Raw genomic sequence first — 10,908 nt, forward strand, 5'->3', positions numbered from 1 at the left:
ATATATACATGTATATAATCTCTGATTTCTGTTTGCTATGTTCGGATAAATGGGTTTGTTTGCTATTTGCTACACATGTTCATTTTGTGGAAAGTCAAGAATTGGATATATAGCTTGGGGCACTCCTTCCACACTAAGGAATAACAATCAAGAGCATAGCTAAACTAACAATATTTAGGGAGTGAAGAGATAAAGATAGCCTAGTACCCCGCCCCACCCTGCCTGGAGTAGAACAGAGTGGCCAGCCTCTCTTTCCATCCTTCTGCTTCTCCTCCTGGCAGCAATCAAAGTCCCTCTTAGAGAGGCGTAGGGAGAGGAAACTCTAGGTATATCTATGCTTGCTTCCCTGTGAGCTACGTCTAGACAGACCGGCGAGCAGCACATACACATACAAACATACACACCTACATATAGGGGCTAACACATATATGAAAGGTCAGAAAGCTTCCGAGGGTTGGCAAAAACTTTATTTCTGTCATTTTTCCCCACACTCACTGATATGAGATGAAAGACTGAGTTTAAAAGCAAGGGAGGTGACCTTGCTCAGGAGACGAGCTGCAGAATTGAGTTGAGTGGAAGAGAGTTGTGAGTCTGGAACCTGGATCTGGGATCCCACTTAGTAGATTTCAGACCCCAAAGTCTAAACTTCCACTGAAGCTAGGGTGTGGGTTCTGATATTGTCCAAAGGTTCGTAGTAGGATTAAAGTCCCGAGGCCTGGATGTCAGCTAGTTTTGAAACTAGCAGCAGTAATGACGACAGCCAAAGGGTGAAGCCACATCCATCTGAACAGCATCTGGTGAATCCAGTGGTGCAGTATCCAGCAGGGCCCAGTGGAGCAACATGTGGCAGTGACTAGGAAAGCAGTGATCAGAGAATGAAAGACCAAGCTGCTGCTTGAGATGTGCTAGCTGCCCCTCCTTGAACATGTGTGCTTCTTTACTTGTGAACCCTAGGTAGGCCACTCTTCCTACTAATACTTTGAAAAACATATTTGTTGAAGAGTACACCTAAGTTTTATGGGGGAGATGCTTTGTTGCTATTGTACTTACAAAGTCATTTTAGCAAATAGCTTTTCTATGAGCTATCTTCAGACTGAATAAAGCTAAGGTTCAAAACAGCGAGTACCCAGAAGCTACAGTTGTAGGAATATGAGTATCCTGAACATTGGGTGGTCATCCCTCTGGGCATTCAACCTATGAGTGAGAGGTGGGTAGCCTAGAGAAGCACAACACACATAAATTACAAGCAACAGCTAGCAACGACTCTTGGAATTACCTCCTACCTTTGCTGTTACTGTAGAAGACACCACCATCCATTCTCCCAGTCCCTAAAGGATCCTTGAAGCCTAGAAGTTATGCTGGACTCCTTGCTCTCACTCTTAACCCCACATCCAATCGGTCGCCAAGGCTTATCAATTTCACCTAAGCCATATCTTGAATATTACCCCTTTTCTCTTCTGACATTGCTACCACGCTAGTGCAGGCTCTCATCATTTCACACCTGTCTGTGGATCTGCTTGTCTCAAGTCTCTCCCCACTCCAATCCATTCTCTACTGAGCCATTAAAGTGATTTTCCCAAAGTGCAAGTCTGATCTGGTCATTTGTCATCCTCCAGTCAGTAAATCCCAGTGGCTCCCCATTGCCTCTAGGATAACACATTAAATCCTCTGTTTGGCACCTAAAGTCCGTCATAATCTAGCCACCTTCTACCTTTAAAATCGTCTTAAACCTTATTCCCTGCTATGTGTTCTTTGATCCAATGACGTTGACCTCCTAGCTACTCCACATCTCTCATTTCCAGGCATTTTCTCTGGATGTCCCCCATGACTGGAATGCTCTTCCTCCTACTCTCCGACTATTGACCTCCCTGGCTTCCTTTAAGTCCCAATTAAAATCCCATCTTTTACTGGAAGTCTTTCCCAACACTTCTTTTTCTGGTACCTTCACTCTGTTAATTATTTCCTATTTATCCTTTATGTAGCTTGCTTTATGTATTTGTTTGTATGTTGTTTCCCTCATCAGATTGTAAGCTCTTTGAGGGTGGGAACTGTCTTTTGCCTCTTTTTGCATCTGCAGTACTTAACATAGTGCTGGCACATAGTAGGCACTTTAAAAATGTTTATTGATTGATTGCCTTATTGGGAAGAGAGGATTAGAAAGTTACAGACAACCTAATTGTGGCCTCCCCTTCCTCTATATTATTAAGGGCATTATGTTGTTATATGACTTTCACTTTCTATTTCTGTTGCTCAAAATCAATTAATCAATATTTATTAAGAACCAACTATGTTTTTAATGTGCAGCTAGGTAATGCAGTGTATAGAGTGTAGAGTCTCATCTTCCTGAGTTCAAATCTGGTCTCAGACTCTTACTAACTGTGTGACCCCTGGCAAGTCACTTAACTCTGTTTGCCTCAGTTTGCTCATCTGTAAAATGAACTGGAAAATGAAATGGGCAACCACTCCAGCATCTTTGCCAAGAAAACCCCAAACAGGGTCAACAAATGCTTCTGTTCTGTGCTAGGTGCTGGGGATACAAATAAAAAAGTGAGACAGTCCCCTGCTCTTAGGGGACTTGCAATCTACTGGAGGATTACAATGCATTCATATATAAATACACATAGGATATCTACCTATATAAATATATACATATATAATGTATGCATATATGTATACATATACACACATGTAAATAAAAATAGGGTATATACAAATAGACACACAACGAATAGGGAATGGGAGATATTGACAAATGGAGAAAAGAAGAAAGATCTCTTGAAGAAACTGAGCCTTGAAGGTATCTAGGGACTCCAAGAAGTGAAGACAGAGAATATTCCTGGGGAGGGGGAACAGTCTGTCCAAAAGCACAGAGATTGGAGATGGAAGATCTTGCACAGGAAATACCAAATAGGTCAGTTTGGATGAAGTAGAGAGTGTGTGAAAGGAAGCAATGCCTGGAAAGATTAGGCTTGAGCCAGATTGCCAAACAAAAGACAGGAAGAGACAGAAGAGTAGAAAGGAGACATCTTTTTCTTTCTCTACTCAGAACTTTTTTTGATAGTTGAAACAGGGAGAAATCGACAAGAATACCAGCCAGCAGTTGAGATAAGCATCCCAGAGAATTTTGACATGAAGCAGTTAAAAGGTTGGTGTTAAACCAATTTTTATGCCAAATTGTACTAACCTCCCAAAATAACCTCCCAAACTGAAAGGAATTCAAGACAGTATCTAGTGTAAATTAGAATGAAATACTATAGTGAGAAATATACTGAATTCTACCTTATTTTTGGTTATCTGAAGAAATACTGGTTGTTGTTCTTCATTTTTGAAGAGGACCAAAATGGCATCACCATGATAAAGTGAAGTTTCAGTGTGTCTGACTGTGGCTCATCAGACAATTTCAGAATGCTCTACCACAGGTTGGACACAGATAGTCTGTATGAATTTTTGGGGTGGTTACTCCAAATTTGTGCCTCCTACTTTTTCTTTGTGTTGTCTCAATTCTGCTTTGCTCATAGAGTACAGCCAGCACCTTTTCTGATGTGTGCACGCTATGCTGAGTGGTTCTGTACCAGTGTCTCCCATGTCGCATAGTCAAATTCCAAGTTCTTGAGACAGACCTTGACAGTGTTCTTCTATCGCTTCTTCTGACCACCATGTGATCACCTGACCCATATGAGTTCTCCATAAAATGGTCTTTTTGGCAAATGTACATTTGACATTTGAACAACATGGCCAGCCCATCAGAGTTGCACTCTCTGAAGCATAGTTTGAATACTTGGCAGTTTGGCTCAAGCAAGGACTTCAGTGTTTGGTACCTTATCTTATTCTGCCAGGTGATCCTCAGAATCATCCTAAGACAGTTCAAATGGAAACGATTCAGTTTCCTGGCATGGCACTGGTAGACTGTCCATGTTTCACAGGCATGCAACAATGAGGTCGGCACAACAGCTCTGTAGAACTTCAGTCTGGTAGTCAGTCTAATACCTCTTCTCTCCCAAACTTTTCTTTGGAGCCTCCCAAACACTGAGCTAGCTCTGGCAATGTGTACATCAACCTCATTGTCAATGTGTACATCCCTAGAAAGTACACTACCAAGATAAGTGAACTTATCCACAGCATTCAAAATTTCTCCATTTGTTGTAATTGATGGTTCCACATATGGATGGTGTGGTGGTGGCTGATGGAGCACATGTGTTTTCTTGGTGTTAGTTACTAGGCCAAAATTAGCACAGGCAGCAGAGAATTGATCCATATTTTGTTGCATCTCAGCTTCAGAGGCCACACTGAGTGCACAATCATCTGCAAACACAAAATCATGCACCAACACTGTCTCCACTTTGGTCTTGGTTTGTAGCTTTTTCAAATTGAAGAACTTACCATCAGTATGGTAGTTGACCTTGATGCTGTGTTCATCTTCACTGAAAGCATTTGTCAACAGGGCTGAAAACATCATGCTAAAAAGCATGGGAGCAAGCACACAGCCCTGTTTTACTCCATTTGTGGCTGGGAAGGCACGAGAGCTTTGCTCATTATCTAGAACCCAGGCAAACATGCCATCATGAAATTGACTAATAATATTGGCGAACTTCTCCAGGCAACCAAATTTTGACATAATTTTCCATAAGCCCTCATGACTAACAGTGTCAAAGGCCTTGGTCAGATTTACCAACATTGTGTACAGACCTCTGTTCTGCTCCTGGCATTTCTCCTGGAGTTTTCAAGAAGCAAACACCATATCAACTGTTCCTCGGCCCTTTCTGAAGCCACACTGCCTCTCAGGTATATGACTATCTTCCAGGTGAAGGATCAGTCTATTCAGGAGGACTCTGGCAAGGATTTTGCCAGCAATGACTAAGAGAGAAATCCTCTTATGATTGTCGCAAGACAACCTATTCTCTTTATCCTTATAGAGATGGACAATGGAGGCATCCTTGAACTCCTGGGGGAGTTCCTCTTGCCATATAACCTGGAAAGTTTCATTCAGCTTTTGTATGAGCAATAGTCCCCCTACCTTGTAAATCTCAGCTGGAATAGAATCAAAACCAGGTGCTTTGCCACATGAAAGGATCCTAATGGCCCTCAAAACCTCTTCTTCAGTTATAAGTTCAGCTAAGGAGGGATTGACTTCAACCTAAGGTAAATGGTCAGTGGCCTCAGCATTGATTGACGATGGTCTGTTGAGAACACTATGGAAGTATTCAGCCTATCTCTCTAGGATCATGTCCTTATCACTAATCAATGTGGCTCTATCAGCACTGAGTAGTTGTGGTGCACCATAGGTTTTTGGTCCATAAATAGTTTTCAGGAAATCATAAAAGTGCTTTGGATTGTTACTATCAGCATAAAACTGAATTTCATCTGCCTTCTTCCTGAGCCAGGAATCCTGCATCTTTCTAAGCTTTGCTTGTACTTTGCTTTTGATGGAATTAAATGCTGCCTTCTTAGAGGTGAATGAACTATCCTGCTGGTAATTCCTGTGGAGTTCTTGTTTTTTGTTTAGCAGCTTCTGAATTTTCCCATCATTTTCATCAAACCAGTCTTGATGTTTGTGAGTGTTCTGACCCAGATGAGCAAATGCAGTGCTGTACACCAAATCTCTGAAAGCTGCCCATTCATTTTCTGCTCCACTGTTGCCAACCTTGTGTTGGTTCAACTTTCCCTCCAAGTCAGCAGCAAACTATTCATGCTTAGACAAGAGCTCTAATTTGTTGACATTAATTCTTCTGGTAGTCCTTTTGCCTTGGGGTCAGCGCTTTTGATGAATGCGAATATTTAACTTGGAAAGGATAAGTCTATGATCAGTCCAGAACTCTGCCTCACACATTGCCTTTGTCACTTTCACATCTTGTCTGTCTCTTCTCCTTACAGTCACATAATCTATTAGATGCCTGTGTTTACTCCAAGGGTGCATTCATGTAGTTTTATTGCGTTTAGGTAAACGGAAGACAGTGTTGGTGATGAGAAGGTCATGCGATGTACAAGTCTTCATTAGTAGATGATCATTGTCACTGTTTCCAACTCCATTCCTCCCTAGGACTTCCTGCCAAGTCTGGTAGTCTGAGCCTACTCTAGCATTAAAGTCACTCAGAATTATGTTTTTCTTATTTTGGCACATTGATGATGAGGGCCTCTAGGTCTTCATAAAATTTTTCTTTGACTTCATCAGAGTTTGTCATGGTGGGAGCATAGGCATTGATGATGGTGGTATGGCTTTTTCCTGCGAGTGCCAATAGTGTTGTCATGAGCCTGTCATTCACTCCTTTTGCCAGGCATGCCAGCTTGCTGATTAGATGGGTTTTGATTGTAAAACCCACATCAGCTTCACAGTGCTCCCCTTTGGAAAAAGGTGTATCCAGCTCCAACCTCAGTAAGCTGGCCTTCACTTGTCAACCTTGTTTCACTCAGGGCTGCTATTTGGATGCAATACCTGTTGAGTTCTCTTGCAACAAGAACAGTTCTTCTTTCAGGTCTACTGGATTTTGTCTTGTCTATGAGTGTGCACATATTCCATGTGCCGATGGTGAGTGGAATCATCTTTGCAGATGTTTTCATACATTTTTTTTGTGTTTTGACCACATAATGGGATTCCCTGCCTGCTGCAATAATCAGGCCAGGGTTGGGTAAGCAGGCAATATTTAAGGCACATTTTCTAGCCCCCTTCCTCATACCAGGAGGTGAGCAGTGCAATCCTTAAAAGGTTACTCAGACAACCAGGGGACTGCCAAGTCCCACTGCTGCTTTCAGTGAGAAACGGCCCTATGACCTGGGCCGCTTGTGTGCAAGGTTGTGACTACACTTCCCATGTATCCACACCTGCTGCTTCATCACTTCGCTATTGCCACAGGACTTTATCCCCCAGGAGTTCAAGGATGCCTCCATTATCCATCTCTATAAGGATAAAGGGAATAGGTTGTCTTGTGACAATCACAGGGGCATCTCTCTCTTAGTCATTGCTGGCAAAATTCTTGGCAGAGTCCTCCTGAATAGGCTGATCCCTCACCTGGAAGATGGTCATATACCTGAGAGGCAGTGTGGCTTCAGAAAGGGCCGAGGAACAGTTGATATGGTGTTTGCTGCCTGACAACTCCAGGAGAAATGCCAGGAGCAGAACAGAGGTCTGTACACAATGTTGGTAAATCTGACCAAGGCCTTTGACACTGTTAGTCATGAGGGCTTATGGAAAATTATGCCAAAATTTGGCTGCCTAGAGAAGTTCATCAATATTGTACATCAATTTCATGATGGTATGTTTGCCTGGGTTTTGGATAATGGACAAAGCTCTCGTGCCTTCCCAGCCACTAATGGGGTGAAACAAGGCTGTGTGCTTGCTCCCATGCTTTTTAGCATGATGTTTTCAGCCCTGTTGACAAATGCTTTCAATGAGGATGAACACAGCATCAAGGTCAACTACCATACTGATGGCAAGTTCTTCAATTTCAAAAAGCTACGAACCAAGACCAAAGTGGAAGGAGTGTTGGTGCATGATTTTCTGTTTGCAGATGATTGTGCACTCAGTGTGGCCTCTGAAGCTGAGATGCAACAAAGTATGGATCAATTCTTTGTTGCCTGTGCTAATTTTGGCCTAGTGACTAACGCCAAGAAAACACAGGAGCTCCATCAGCTATCACCACACCATCGAAGAAATATACATATAATATATATATATATAAACACATATATACCTTCTTTGAACCTACTGTTCAGTAATATTAACTTCAGCCTTTAAAATAAAATAACATATAAGTGGATATGTGAGTGTGTATATTTGTTGTTGTTTAGTCATTTTCAGTTGTGTCCAACTCTTCGTAACTCCATTTGGGGTTTTCTTGGCAGAAATACTGGAGTGGTTTACCATTTCCCTTCTCTGACTCATTTTTACAGATGAGGAAACTGAGGAAAATAGGATTAAGTGATTTGTCTAGGATCGCATAGCTAACAAGTATCTAGAGCCAGATTTGAACTCAGGAAGATGAATCTTTCTGACCGCAGACCCAATACTCTATCCACTGCATTATCTAGTTGCCCTTGATTGTGTGTATGTATGTGTGTATGTGTATATATGATTATATACACATGTACAAAGCGTACTAACCTCAATAACTCCTATGAAATCTTACTGTTAGAGGACACCTGGCCATGACTAGAGCACTGCTGCCATCTGCTGCCAGTGTCCATCTAATTACAGATTCAATTATTTTTGCCTTGCATTAATAAACCCCTTGAAAACATACAAATAAAGTGATGACAAATGTCCCAGGCTCATTTTAAGAAAAAAATATGTAAAATTCTAAATGAGCAATACAGATTATTTACTTAATAAAAGAATTCCCCACTTTGAAAAACAATTCTCCATATAACTGCTTTAATTAATAGGAACCTCCCCCAGTCCATTTAAATTTGGTTTTGATCATTGTCTATGGAACAGAGGGTTTGAAAAAGAAGAGTGAACAGAAAGTCAAAAAGCTCAGAAGTCTGGGATTACCTTGTCAGTTGAGAATCCATCATAAAGAGAGGCAAAGAATCTCTGAAATGAAAATACAAGCCAATGACAGCATTTTTTAAAATGCACAATTTTCAGAAACAAGCTACAGTGCAAAGTGAGGCATACTCATATTTGTAATGATAATAATCCCAGGATAAGCACTTTGGATTAATTTTCCAATTAAATTAATTCATTTTTTCGTTGCCTGATGATACATCTCTGAGCATTTGAACAATCTAGCTGCTCTGGGTTCTATCCAACTTACTCTGTCTATGTAGTTGAACTATTTCTAAAAAATCAGAGTCCCTCTCATAGTGATTTAATAATAACAGAGAATCTGCTGAGGAGCTGGCACAGTAGACTTCCAACACCCACTAGTCAGCTCACAGAAGGAGTTCGCTAATATTGTGGAGAAAACAAAACACTAAATTTGGGGTCAACAGCTCCCAGTTCAAATCTCGGTTCTGCTGCTTATTTCCTGCACGACCTGGGATTTACCCACTTTACCTTCCTATGCTTCAGTTCCTTCATCTACGGAGCCAAGGAGAGGGACTTCCAAATCCTTTGATCCTACTCATACCATAGCACAGAAAATATTTCACATGTGGGGAAAAAACTCAAAGTTCATTTCTGGTAATGCTGATTATATGGTCAAAGGATCCTTGCAATGTGTTTGCTGGAAGAAAATCAGAGGCCTTATTGGTGCCTCCCTTTCCATTCTTAACTCCAAGTTACCCCTCTAGGGAGTTACTAGCATTCTGTTTTTTCTTGCTGTCTCTAAAAGAGGAATCAAATTATTCTCTGTCCCCCTCCCCCCTCCTCTTCCCTAATTATTTGAAATAGGTGCAATTACTGGAGCAAAATATAAGAACTGCCAAAGCAAGTGCTGCAAATATCCTTCTTCCTCTTTCTTGGAACACTAAATGTTTTAAAAGAAAACATAATTCTTTTCAGCATTCTCCCCTTTTCTTCCCCAAATCTGGGCTGCTGGAAAGAGAGGGAGGTGTTTTCATGCCAACTGGAGATCCGGTTTGATGATATTTATTTTCCTTATGGCCAAATCTGACTTATTGTCCATTAAGATACTCACTCCATTGGGGAAGGCCTATAATACCTCGAGTCAGAGAGTTTTCAGAAGGGCTCCCCAGAGGGGAGCAGAATATAGTTTTTCTGCCTCATGTAGTCAGGTGGAGGCAACAACCAAGAGTCTTCAGAAGAGAATTGTCCATCCACTTGAGGCAACTTCAGTTCTCCTGATTCCTTAATTTGTTTCCTCAGTACTTGTTACCCCTGAGATTATATACTACTTAAGGACAGGTTCTCCTCCTTCCAGTCTCTCCCTCTAGCCTCTGAACAACTTTAAAATTGATGTTTCTAAAACACAAATCTAACACTGTTGTTCCCTTGCTCAAAAATCTTCAATAGCTCCCTATGGTCTTTCTAAATTAAATACGAAATCCTTAGTCTGACATTTAAAATCCTTCACAATACAGCTTCCACTCATCTTTCCATTCTTTTTTTCTTTTTATTTTCCTTCCTGTACTCTTTGTTTATTCAGAGTGACCTGCTAGCTATTCCATGCACGTAAAAATTCTTTCGTCTCTGTGCTTTTGCACAGATGGTCTCCAGTACATGGAATGTGCTTCCTTCTTGCCTCCTGAAATCTCTACTTTCCTTCTTTGGCATTCATTGCCTCCTAGGCAGAGGACTGAGTGTGGAGTCAGGAGGATTTGAGTTCAGTCTGGCCTCAGATCCTTACTAGTTATGTGACTTGGGGGAATTTACTTAACTTCTGTCTGACTCAGGTTCCTCATCTGTAAAATGGGGATGATAATAACAGCACCTACCTTACAGGATTGTTGTGAGTAATGAGATAATGTCTGCAGAGTGCCTAGTGCATAATAGGTGCTTAATAAATGTTTACTTGCTTTTCCTCCATTCTTTTCAAAGCTTAGTTTGGATGCTATCTTCTATATGCGACATGTTTCATCTTCTCCCTTATAATACCTGCCCTTCTCTGAAGTTGTTTGTTCTCTCCCTCTCTCTCTCTCTCTCTCTCTCTGTCTCTTTCTCTCTCGTTGTTTAGCTTCATCGGTGCAGTGCTACACAAAGTCCATCACCAATGCCTCATTATGGTGTGGAGGTCACCATGGATTCTTAGAGATTATATCATCAAAGTACAAGGTATTCCAGATTTCATATATATACATGCATACATACATACATACGTACACACACACACACACACACACATGCACATACATATGTTTGGAAAAGGTTTTTAGTATGTTCTGCCTGAATACTGAGTCTGGCTTCCAAGGGCCAGCCTAGCTAAGCTAAGGCTTATTATCAGTAGCCTGGACCCTTGGTAATAAATTCTTTTGCCCAGACAACTGACAACATAAAGAAAAAATGTAAAATAG

The 10,908-nt window shown here is 41.2% G+C and overlaps 1 long non-coding RNA gene across 1 annotated transcript; it reads right to left on the bottom strand.

Moving 5' to 3' along the window:
* Nucleotides 1-459: 459 nt before the first annotated feature.
* Nucleotides 460-9,184, bottom strand: LOC140527247 (uncharacterized). The gene is made up of 3 exons (XR_011974730.1): nt 8,993-9,184; nt 8,486-8,527; nt 460-853 (listed from the first exon to the last, which is right to left on the bottom strand). It is a non-coding gene; the product is annotated as an uncharacterized lncRNA (long non-coding RNA).
* Nucleotides 9,185-10,908: the final 1,724 nt, after the last annotated feature.

The sequence above is a fragment of the Notamacropus eugenii genome, chromosome 1 (genome assembly GCF_028372415.1).
Source record: "Notamacropus eugenii isolate mMacEug1 chromosome 1, mMacEug1.pri_v2, whole genome shotgun sequence".
Classification (NCBI taxonomy): Eukaryota; Metazoa; Chordata; class Mammalia; order Diprotodontia; family Macropodidae; genus Notamacropus; species Notamacropus eugenii.